Source organism: Gossypium arboreum, chromosome 12 (genome assembly GCF_025698485.1).
Source record: "Gossypium arboreum isolate Shixiya-1 chromosome 12, ASM2569848v2, whole genome shotgun sequence".
NCBI lineage: Eukaryota > Viridiplantae > Streptophyta > Magnoliopsida > Malvales > Malvaceae > Gossypium > Gossypium arboreum.
In genome coordinates this window covers 102,975,501-102,986,989 of record NC_069081.1, presented here as the reverse complement: position 1 = coordinate 102,986,989, position 11,489 = coordinate 102,975,501, and the positions used below count along the sequence as shown (strand labels likewise).

Below are 11,489 nucleotides of genomic sequence, written 5' to 3'. Positions count from 1 at the left end.
TCAGCCATGAAAATTGTTAAGACAAGGTTCCAAAATGAAATGGATGATGATTTTCTTTCGACTTAATTAGTGGCATATATCTAGAAAGACATAATAATTTTCGATCAATTCTTTCATCGATGACTTCAATTTAATGAAAATTAAAGAGTATAGCTTATGATGCCTAACATGAAATTGTGTTATATCTAAAGGTACTTCAATTTATATTTCTTTACAAGTAGATTATATTAACATTTAAGAAGTAACAAATTATTTTTTATTTATGGATTATATTTACAATTCTCCCATTGGAATCAAATCTTGAATCTATCCCCATGAAAAGGTTTTAATGAATTTGTTAAAATAGAATGTTGATAATGGTAATGTATTGTAAAGAAAAGGAAAAAAAATAGAACACACAGATTTTATATGGAAATCCTTTCAAGAAAAAACCACGGGTAGACTACAGGAAAATAGGGCTTTAGCGGCATTTTATGAAAAAATGCCACAAAAATTATACATTAGCGGCGTTGTTGGCAAAGCGCCGCTAAAAATAGAACAATAGCGGCATTTTTGGCAAAGCGCCGCTAAAAAACAGAGCAATAGCGATGTTTTTGGCAAAGCTCCGCTAAAAATAGAGCAATAGCGGCATTTTTGGCAAAGCGCCGCTAAAAAACAGAGCAATAGCGGCGTTTTTGTCAAAGCGCCGCTAAAAAACAGAGCAATAGCAGCGTTTTTGGCAAAGCGCCGCTAAAAAACAGAGCAATAGCGGCGTTTTACCAAAAACGCTGCTAAAAGTCATATAACCCCTAAAACCTTAAACCCCCAAAAAAATCATAGACACTATATAACCCCTAAAACCTTAAACCCCTAACCCCCAAAAACCATAAACACTAATCTATAATCCCTAAAACCTTAAACCCTAAAAAACATCATATGGATGTTGATGTGTATATACATGGATATTAATGTAAAAGCTTATGTTCATAATAAATTACGGAAGCAATACTTAATATTGATTAAATTTATTTTTGGGTTTATGGTTTAATATTTAAGATTTAAGATTTAAGGTCTATAATTTAGGGTTTTATGGTTTAAGGTTTAATGGCCATGGGTAGTATGTTAATCTCAAGTGAATCATATTCAATTAAAGCCTAAACCCTATAATTAATATATATTTAGGGGCATAAGTAGGGGGTTGAAAGGGTCTTTGCCCTTCTAAAATGAAAAATTTTCCATTTCGATTTTTTGAAATTTTTAAAAATTTTAAAGGTAAAATTGCACTTCATCCCTTTGAATAATGGAAATTTTTTGATTTAATCGTTTCAAAATTATAAAAATATATGCTAAACTTTAATCGTTTAAAGTTTAGATGATAGGGGGTAAGGGTAAGAGGTTAAGGGCCGGGTAAAAGTTTAGGGTTTATGTTTTATGACTTAAGGTTAAGGGTTAAGGGTTAAGGGTTTAGATTAATGCTTTTATTTTCAAAAATATTTAATCTAAACCATTTGATATATTTAAATATTAGATTTAAAAAATATATTGATAAATAAATAAAAACATTGATAATAAATAAAAATGAAATATAAAAATAAAAATGTATAAAATAGAGATTAGTGGCGTTTTTATAAAAAAAACGCCGCAAAAAAAATGGCGCCTTTTTTTCCCAAATTCCCCCTCCTTTCGAAACCCTAAATTTTCCTCCTAAAATTGGTATCCTCAAAACTCCCTTTTCACACACGCCGTTTCATCGATTTACCTTGGAACCCATATGATCCCTTCCCCTTTCCCTTTCCCTTTCCCTTTCCCTTTGGTTTTGAAAAAACCCAATTCTTATATTCATTATTCTATTCTTAATTTCAGTTTTGATTTTTCTATGTTCTTCCTTCAATACATTACAGAAGCATTTGGTCGTCTCGTCTACTTGTCTCTCCAAACTATTGTTGGTAATTAAAAAATATTATTTTAAAATATATATATATATATATATATATATATATATATATCAAAATGGGTTAAATCCCAAAAGCATACATGAACTTTAATTTGATCTAGTTCTTGTAAATTATTAACACAATTATTGATATAACATATAATTAAATGCCATTTGTATAAAAATCTAAACAACTAATGCGAACCATACTTAAAAGAATAATGTTGATGAAAAAAGAAAGAAAAAGAAATCCTTTAAACAATACTAGACCATGCCATTCCCATCTATTAATTTAATTCCTAAAAGAGTTGATCATGGTAATTAAATTTTAACTTTCAATATTTATATTTTTATCAATTTGATTCTTATTTTTGAACCAAAACCTTCCACTTTTTAAAAATGTTAAATCTCATTTTTAATAGGGATGTAATTGTAAAATTAATTTTTAATGATATTGACGTGAAAACTTACAAGGTAATTCACATGACATGATACTATTTTTTATATGTTAATTTAAAATGATAAAAATATTTAAAAAATTGAAAATTGAAAATTGAAAATTGAAAAATAAAAAATAAAATTAAAAACTTAAAAACTTAAAATTTTAATATTTAATATTTTAGTCCATATCTCAATCAAAAGATCAATATTCAAAATTTAAAAAAAATAAAAATTCTAAAAAATATAATCTCAGCAAAAAAAATTTAAAAGAAAAAGATAAAAAAAAAATATGTTAAAAATGACAAAATAAAATAAAATTGAGCAATAGTGGCGTTTTTAGTGAAAACGCCGCAAAAATTTGAGCTATAGTGGCGTTTTTAGCCACAAAAAATTGAGATACAGTGGCGTTTTTGTAAAAATGCCGCAAAAAACTTTACATCGAAACGGCGTCGCTTTATTTTCACCCCCTCCCCTAATCCCCAATTTTACGCTGCTGAAAACCTTGATTCTATTCCCTTTGGTTTCACCGATCAAAATCCCCTTCTCATAAATTTTCTCTCTTGAAGATTTCATGCCTACCCACCTTTAATCTCAACCAACAGAAGAGACGCGGCGTGCAATTTGACTGTTCCAATTTCCTTTTCAACGTTCAATTAAAACCCTAGCCTCTTCCTTTTGCTTCTATCGGGGGTGGGGGGAGGAGTGGGAAGGGAATCATGTCTTTCGATCTCATATGCTGAAGCCGTCTTGCAGCATCTGCTGTTGAATCTGGAAGTCTATCGTCCATGCCAACTGTTTCCTTCACTATCCGAGACAAAGTTTTTGACCTTTACCCTGAAGAGGTAAAACCGATCCTCATTTTGTGTTTGTACTATATCAATAGTTGAAAACTTCTCCTACTGATGTTAATTAAATCTCTATTGGTGCAATCAGTATATTCTCAAGGTGGGTGAAGGTCCTTAAGCTCAGTGCATCAGTGGCTTTACTGCTTTGGATGTTCCTCCTCCTCGTGGACCCCTCTGGTAATTTTTCTAATGGTCAAATTATAATTTTTTTAATCAGTATATTTGTGAGATGTTTTCGTGGGCCGCTACCACACCGTGTTCGATTCGGTAAAGAGAGAGTTGGCTTTGCCGAGGCGGCATAAAAATACCTTATCATGGAATGGGGTAACTGAGTTTTCTTCAAATGTCCACACATTAGTGTGTTAGGTATAACTTTATATAAAGATGGTTGGAAACATGGAGTCACTAGCTCTTTCAGCCTCCATTACGTAAAGATAGTGTTGTTTGCTTGTAAATATTTCCGTCGTTGCTCTGTGATGTTTAACCATGGCTGAAAGTTGGATTTGCTGCTTTATTTTTTAATCAGTGGTCAAAGATACTTATTAATCAGTTTCCATACCTACTTCTTCTTCATTATTGCCTTTTTAATTAATCAGTTTATAGTGCTTAGAACAATCTTCAAGGTAGGGGCAGAGGAAGCAAAACTTCATGCGTCTGGTTATATTTTTGGTGGTTTAATTAATACATATTTTAGAATTTCTAAAGTTAGTTTGAAGTTTGGATCTATTTTAGGTTTCGTCATGTTATAGATGTATGTTATTTTAGGTTTGTTTGGGTAAATTATATTGAAGGTTATTAAATTATTAGTAATTATTTAATTTTAATAGTTAAACTGTATTGACACTCATTGATACTTCTAAGTTTTTATTTTAATTATTTAATTTTGAAAAATTATAATGTTAAAATTAAATTTTTGTTTAAGTTATTAAATTATTTAAAAATTTTGTATAAGTTTCCGTTTAAGTCTTAGGTTGGGTTGTTAAATTCTTTTAATGAGCTTCAAAGTACAGTACATTTGATTATCTATTAAGGAGTAAAATATGTTTTAGATGTAACATAATTTGACTAGAGATTTGACGTTTTAAAATTGCTTTATGAAAAAAAATTAAATTTCATTAAAAAAGTTACATGTAGAATAAGTGTAGGATGGAGAATTTTTGAATGATGCACAGTAATGAGTTTAACATCTTAGTGATTAATAAAAGTTTTTGGTATTTTTTTTTAAACGATGAAAACTAAAATATGTTAGTGATTTTGAGTTGATATTTACTTTTAGTTAAATATTTTTCTTTTTGCCTTTTTAGAAAGAACAGTGTAATTATGTAGTTTCTCCTAGGATATCTACGTGTTTGTTCATAAGCTTTTCCCTTAAGATATATGCCTACGTGTTTGTTCAGAAGCTTTATATCCACGTGTTTGATTATAAAATTCATACAATGGCATCTCAAGCCAAAAATATCAAAAATAATTCTTACTTTTGGAATATAGTTACAATGCTTATACTTTAAGCATATTATAGTTGATTCATACACACTTTATATGAGTTTATTTTGGACTAAGATATGGGCAAAACTTTCTCAACACTTAACGAGCAAGTAGGTTGAAATATCATTGGCACATTCAATAAAAGTGTGCCAGATTCCCCTATTTTTTTGTTAATTGAATTTTCAACTGCCTAATTTTAATTTACAATAGATAAGCTTTGCAATATTATTATAACCCATTACTCCTATGTAAATTCTAGGAAGCATTTATTCAATTAGTTAATTTTTAGCTATTGATATGCAGGCACTGACTATGTTCCAATTTTCTAGATTCACTCATTGTTGCTGTCAAACCAAAGGCACCAAGTGGACTCGATATTGACGATGATTAGGAAGATTTGGTATGACTGAATTAGCAGTCACTAAACTGAGCTTGGATGCCACTTTGGTAAACCCAGAATTTTCGTTGTTAATTTTTTTCCCCTCAATTCTTCCAACAGAAATTTCAGCTTCCACAGTCAACAAGTCGGTGGAAAAAGAAGCTTTACTCGTTTTTACTAAATAGATTGAAGCTTCCTGGTGAGAACCAAATTTGAATTGAGTTGTTGTTATTTTTCCTAGTAAGAGTTCACTTGTTGACCATTCCTTGTATGTCTTTTTGTAGATATCCTTTTGATGGCAATTTTTTCTCTAAGTCTTAAGGCATGGATTCTTGTTATTTTATGGTTTATACTGGCACATGTTACCCATAAATGGGATCTTGGACCAATATATGTAAGTTGGATTTGTCTCCTCTGTACTGCTGTTTATGTGTGTTGAATGTATCCTCTTTTCACTTATTGGGAAGTAGGGCTATATGGATGAGTTCACTTAACCAATTTCTTTGTATCTCCAAAACATTGAGGAATACTGGAACTTGTAGTTTCTTCCTTGATGATATAGAAAAATAGATGGTTATTGATGTCATTTTCTTTTAGAGAGTCGGTATCTTTGGTTGTCTTATTATAATAGATTAGATAAATTTCAGTGTATTAGAGTGTGTGCCTACATGTAAAAAAATTGTGGTGTTACCTTCAAGATTTTTTAGAAGGATTCAAGACATAATTTCTGATGTTATATCATACATACTGTTGTGTTTTGTATCTTATGTACTTTGTATAAAACATATAACAATGCAAAATTAGAGATGAGGAGAAAGATTATTTAAAGACATGGACAATCTATCACACTTTTGCACGAAATATTTATTTAGATTATAGAGCAATTCCATTATGAACTATGTTCATATTTTCTTTGCCCCCCATTTGCTCAGATACTTGGAACTGGTTTTTGTACAATTTTCCTGAACCTTGGACGGCAGCAACCTGGTGATGTCAAGTATCCTCTTGCTTCTAAACTCCAATTCCTAAGGTAGCCAAAGTTCATGATATATGTACAAGATAATAACAAATAAACTGTTACATGACTCTGATATGTGTTGCTGATACCCCTGATACTTCCAAACAAACCATTGAATGAAAATTTTTTTTGAATTATGTTTTCTTCTGACTTTTTCTCAAAGGTAGCTGTGGAGAATTTCTTAAGCATATGAACCAATGACGAAATACTAACGAAGTTCATGTGCAGGAACCTCTTGTAGATTATCATAGGACATAGGGGTTGTTTTGGGGTCTTTGTTTAGTTTCTAAACCCTATATAACGTGAGTTTTTTTAACATGAATTGCTCATTTCTTTCCACGACTGACTTATCTTTTCCATTCCAAAATTTACAGTGCATATTCCATCTTCAATGAAGATTTTAGAGAGCTTCCTGGGACCCTGAATGCAGATGCCATTGATAGAGATATAAGGACAGGTCAGTTTTGAGCCACTATCCCACCATGTGGGATTATCAAAATGATTGAAACAAAATTGTAAAGACTTCTTTGAAGCATTGCTTGTCTCCTTAATAGAAAATTAGTACTTTCTATGCTCATCTTCATAAATCGAGGCATTGGTAAGAACAATAATCTATCTCACAGTAATACTGATGGAATCTAAATACAGCTCAAATGTAAATTATACTCAATAGTTGCCAATGAGTTTTCCTGTTGTGATGCACATGTGTGGCCCTATTGATTGCCTATTTGTTCCTTCAGAGGGTGCTCAAACATGGACGATGCACCCTTGAAAACTACATGCTACTTTCAAAAAGGCAAGTTTCAAAAACAAGATTCTCTTCAAATGTAAATGGTTTGTATAGTTTCCAGGAATAATCTAGTCTACTAGAGTTTGGGATGTATAAGATATGCTCAAATGATGTGATGCCATTAGTTACTCAACTTGACATACTACCTAAATGCTTACATGAATAAGATACCCTAACAAATGGTTCCAAAAAAATATGCAAAACTAAGATACCCTGGGGACTCACTGCTGATATGGTGAAAAAAGGATGGGAAAAATAGAAGATGCAAAGGCGGATATTTTTGCTTAAGATGCCAATACTAAAACTAGATTTCACTTTGTCAATGGAGTAATGGGTTATCATAATATTGCAATATAGCTCTTTTATGTTTTGACTGGTGGCAAATGGAACAGGAAAAACCAATTACACTAGATTGCGGTCCAAGAACAATTTGCAGAAGGCACATAATAGCAATGGTGGCAGATGATGTATCAGGCCAAAGTATTGAAAGTGAAGTTCGAAGCAGCTCCGGCATGTTTCTTAAGAAAGCTCTGGTATATAAATGAATTGTCTTTCATTCCTTTTTTTTAGCTTAAAGCTGTGAAATTACTGGAATTTATGTTAATTTAAGAGAGGAATGCTGAATTTATGAGTCGAATTGTTGAATTTAGAAGTAAAAAGAATTGATCTATTATCCATATGATATTGTTTTTATGTAATTTTATGCAATCTTATTCTTGCTTTGTTTAAGAAAGGATGAAGCATCTGGCTGTTTATAATTATGTCATTATATCAGTACTTTCATGCTTTTTTTCCCTTCCGTGGGATACTGGTCATAGCTGTTTGAGATTGTTCTGTTTTTGAGAACATGTATTTGATATAGACTGACTATATGAACTGAAATTTGCGTGGTGCTTGTGAGATTTTAATCACTTGAATGGTACATCATCTGATATTTGGTATTGCAGAGTTATTCTCTTTGTTCTCATGGCTGGTTATTTGCCTTTTGATGAGCCAAGCCTTATAGGCTTGTATAAGAAAATAAGTACCCTCCAAATTTGGCCAGCCTTTTTAGATGAGAACTTCATTAAAATTGTTTGTACGTTGATAAATTTCAGATCTGGGAGGCTTCTTTCAGCTGTCCATCATGGTTTTCATCTGGTGCTAGGAATTTGTTTAAGCGTATTCTTGATTCAAACCCTCTTACCGTAAGTTTCAAATTCAATTCATCCTATGAAAATTTGTGATTACATGTAATCTTTAATCATAGTATAAGCTTTAGCGTGTGCATTTTGGTTGAAATTCTGCATGTTCTTTTTGGTAGCGTATAACTATTCCTGAAATTCTACAAGACGAATAGTTCAAGAAAGGGTACAAGCCACCAAAATTTGAGCAAGATGAGGATGTAAATCTTGATGATAATATCTTATATTTTACATGGTTCGATATCTTTATATTTAATCTAATTTTTATTATTTATTTTAGTTTTGATTATAAATTTTATTTTTATTTTAATAGAAAATTTTTATATTTATATCATGGATATTATTCTTCTCAATATTTTAATAATGAATTTTAAATTTTTATATTTTTCATGATTTTTATAATATATATTTTTAAATTTCATTACCTTTAGCGGCGTTTTTGAGTAAAGCGCAGCTAAAAGTCTTGGTCTTTAGAGGTATTTTTTCAAACAAACGTCGCTAATTTTAGCGGCGTTTCATATAGCGACGTTTTTTGCGGCGCTTGAGAAAGCACCGCTAAAAGTATTAGCGGCGCTTAACAACGCCGCTAAAGGCAAAAAAAACACCGCTAAAAGTTTGTTTTCCTGTAGTGGTAGAGAAGAAAAAAATTTACTGTGTTAAATTCGAATGATTACAAGTTGTATAGATTGCGTCTATTTATAGGTTTAGAAAACCTTATTCTAATCAACATCTAATAGAAGTAATCTAGTAAGGTTGAAATACCTTACACAAATCAATATCAAACAGAGGAAGAAAACTTCTATACGGTTTCTTTTTGTACAGCCTATACTATACCGCGGGGTCGGAGCCCCCACACCCCTGGTTGTGACCCTAGTCTAGTATCTTGCTTATTGGAGATCTATGATGGGCTGTGACCTTCACCCTCATGGATTCTCCTATCTTGCCACTTGTATTTTATTTTAATAAAAATTTGGGTCACAACTCTAACAGTATTAATGAGACATAAAATTAATTTTATCTATTATTATTTTAAAACTTAAAAAGTATTTTCTTTTTCTTTTTCTTTTTTTAGGAAAAAGTATTTTATTATTTATTTATAGATTACTGGTGATATCATATAAAATAGTTTCAATTTTTTAAATGATAAACAGATCCACACAAAAATTATAATATATTGTTTTTCTTTTAACCATCCTTCAGTTTAATAGAAAAACTCAAACATTAAATTAAATGAAAAAATGTCAATGGGTTTTAATGGGCTTAAGACCCAATAAAAATGGAAAGCCCAACATATAAATGAGCCGCATATCCCTAAGTTCTATGGCTTTGATTCGATCAGGGCTGGAGAGGTCTGATGCGCCGTGTATTCGTACTGCCCTTGTACATTTATTTCCGCGTCTCAAAACCGTGTCAAGAATATGGATAGGTTAAAACAAGGTGTTTAGTCCCTATACTCTTACAGAATTTGATATTTAATTCCTATATTTTAAAAGTTCAAATTTAAACCCCTACTTTTTTTAATTAAAAATCCTAATCTGATTATCAACGCATTTTGTGGTTTTCATCAAAACTTGTCACTTTGACAGTTCTTTCTCATTAATCATATGTTAAAATCATATAAAAATAGCTTAACCAATATGTTAAATTTATAAATTTTAACAGGAAAATACTAACAAAGTTAATAATTGAATTGATATTTTTTACATTCAAAATGTAAGAGAACTTAATTTTTTTTTACTTTTAAGTAAAAATAATTAAATCTTAAATTTTAGAAAATACAGGAACTGACAATATATTTTAACCATATCGATACGGTGATAATTTGCATTATATGAATTTAACATGTCTGCGTATTATTGCATGTTAATTATTTTTCTAGTGTCGTAATCAAGTCCAAGTTGTTATTGTATGCTTCCATTTTCATTTAAATCAACATGTTCGGTAAATAATTATTGAAATGATTAAGAATAAATAATTAACTTTTCTCAAAAAATTATATTCATAAATATGCTCACTGCGATTTAAACGAAGAAAATATATATGTATTATAAGTTGAGAGAATTATAAAATGAATCATTGAGAAAAAAAAGAGTAGAAAAACGAAAGGAAGATATAACTTTCACTTGGCTACAATTTTTTTTTTTATATTTGTCCACTATTTATAAGGCCAATATTTTTTAAACTGGACCAATGGTCGAACTGGTCAAATCACTAGTTCACTCATCTAACTGGTTTGATTAAAAATTATTAAAAATTCAAAAAAAAACCCTAGTTTAATTGGTTTTTAGTTGGTTCAACCAATTCATACTGGCTCCTACCACTTTCCTGACCGATTTCCAATCCTACTAGCTGGTCTGATCTCGTTCAAACAACACTGATTAATGCACCTTATAAATTCTTCAAGGATTACAGATTTTGGGGGTTTTGAGAGTTATATGGGCATCCATTTATCAATGGATTTACAACACTCCCCCTTCGATATCCATTAACGAAAATGTGCCTCGTTAAAATCTTATTAGGAAAAACCTTGTAGGATAAAAGCCTAATGAAGGAAAAGATAGCGCTATCTCCTATTACAAGTTGCTTCGTTAAAAATCTTTACTAGGAAAACCCAATGCGACAAAATTTTGATTAAAGGAAAAAAGTACAACGTGTTTTAGACTCCCCCTAATTGCAACATCACAATATATCTTTGAGTCAGTGCATCCCAATCTCGTATATAGTCTTTCAAATGTTGTGGTTGGCAATGTTTTGGTATCAATCACATTATTACTAGAATGAATCTGTTGAACTTTTATATCATCTTCTTCTTAAGATCATGACTGAAGAATAATTTTGGTGAAATATGTTTCGTTCTGTCACATTTGATGTTACCACCTTTCAATTGGGCTATACATGTTGCATTATCTTCGTATATGATAGTTGACATATTTCTTTGCAAAAGCAAATCACATATCTTCTAAATATGTTAGGTCAACAACCTTAACCAAACACACTCTCAACTTGCCTCATGCATTACAATTATTTCTGCATGATTTGAAGAGACAACAACTAATGTCAACTAATAGAGATCTCAAATCACTTGAATAAAACATCCGCATTGAAATGGTTCCTCTAAGATATCTAAATACATGTTTAATTTCATTCTAATGTCTATGTGTTGGTGAAGAACTAAATCTTACTAACATATTCACAACAAATGCTATATTAGGTTGTGTGTTGTTTGCAAGATACATCAATGCCCCTATGGTACTTAGATATGGTACTTCAAGACTAATAAACTTTTCATCATTTTCATAAAGACGAAATGAGTTTTTATTCACATCTAGTGATCTTACAACCACTATGGTAATTACTGGATGTGCTTTATCTGTGTCAAATTTCTTTAAGATCTTTTCTAATTAAGTTAATTGATGGACATGAATTCCATCCTTT

The 11,489-nt window shown here is 30.8% G+C and overlaps 1 pseudogene; it reads left to right on the top strand.

The window, feature by feature from the left end:
- The first annotated feature begins 2,824 nt into the window (after positions 1-2,824).
- On the top strand, positions 2,825-7,603 carry LOC108476492 (uncharacterized; annotated as a pseudogene).
- The last annotated feature ends 3,886 nt before the right edge of the window (positions 7,604-11,489 follow it).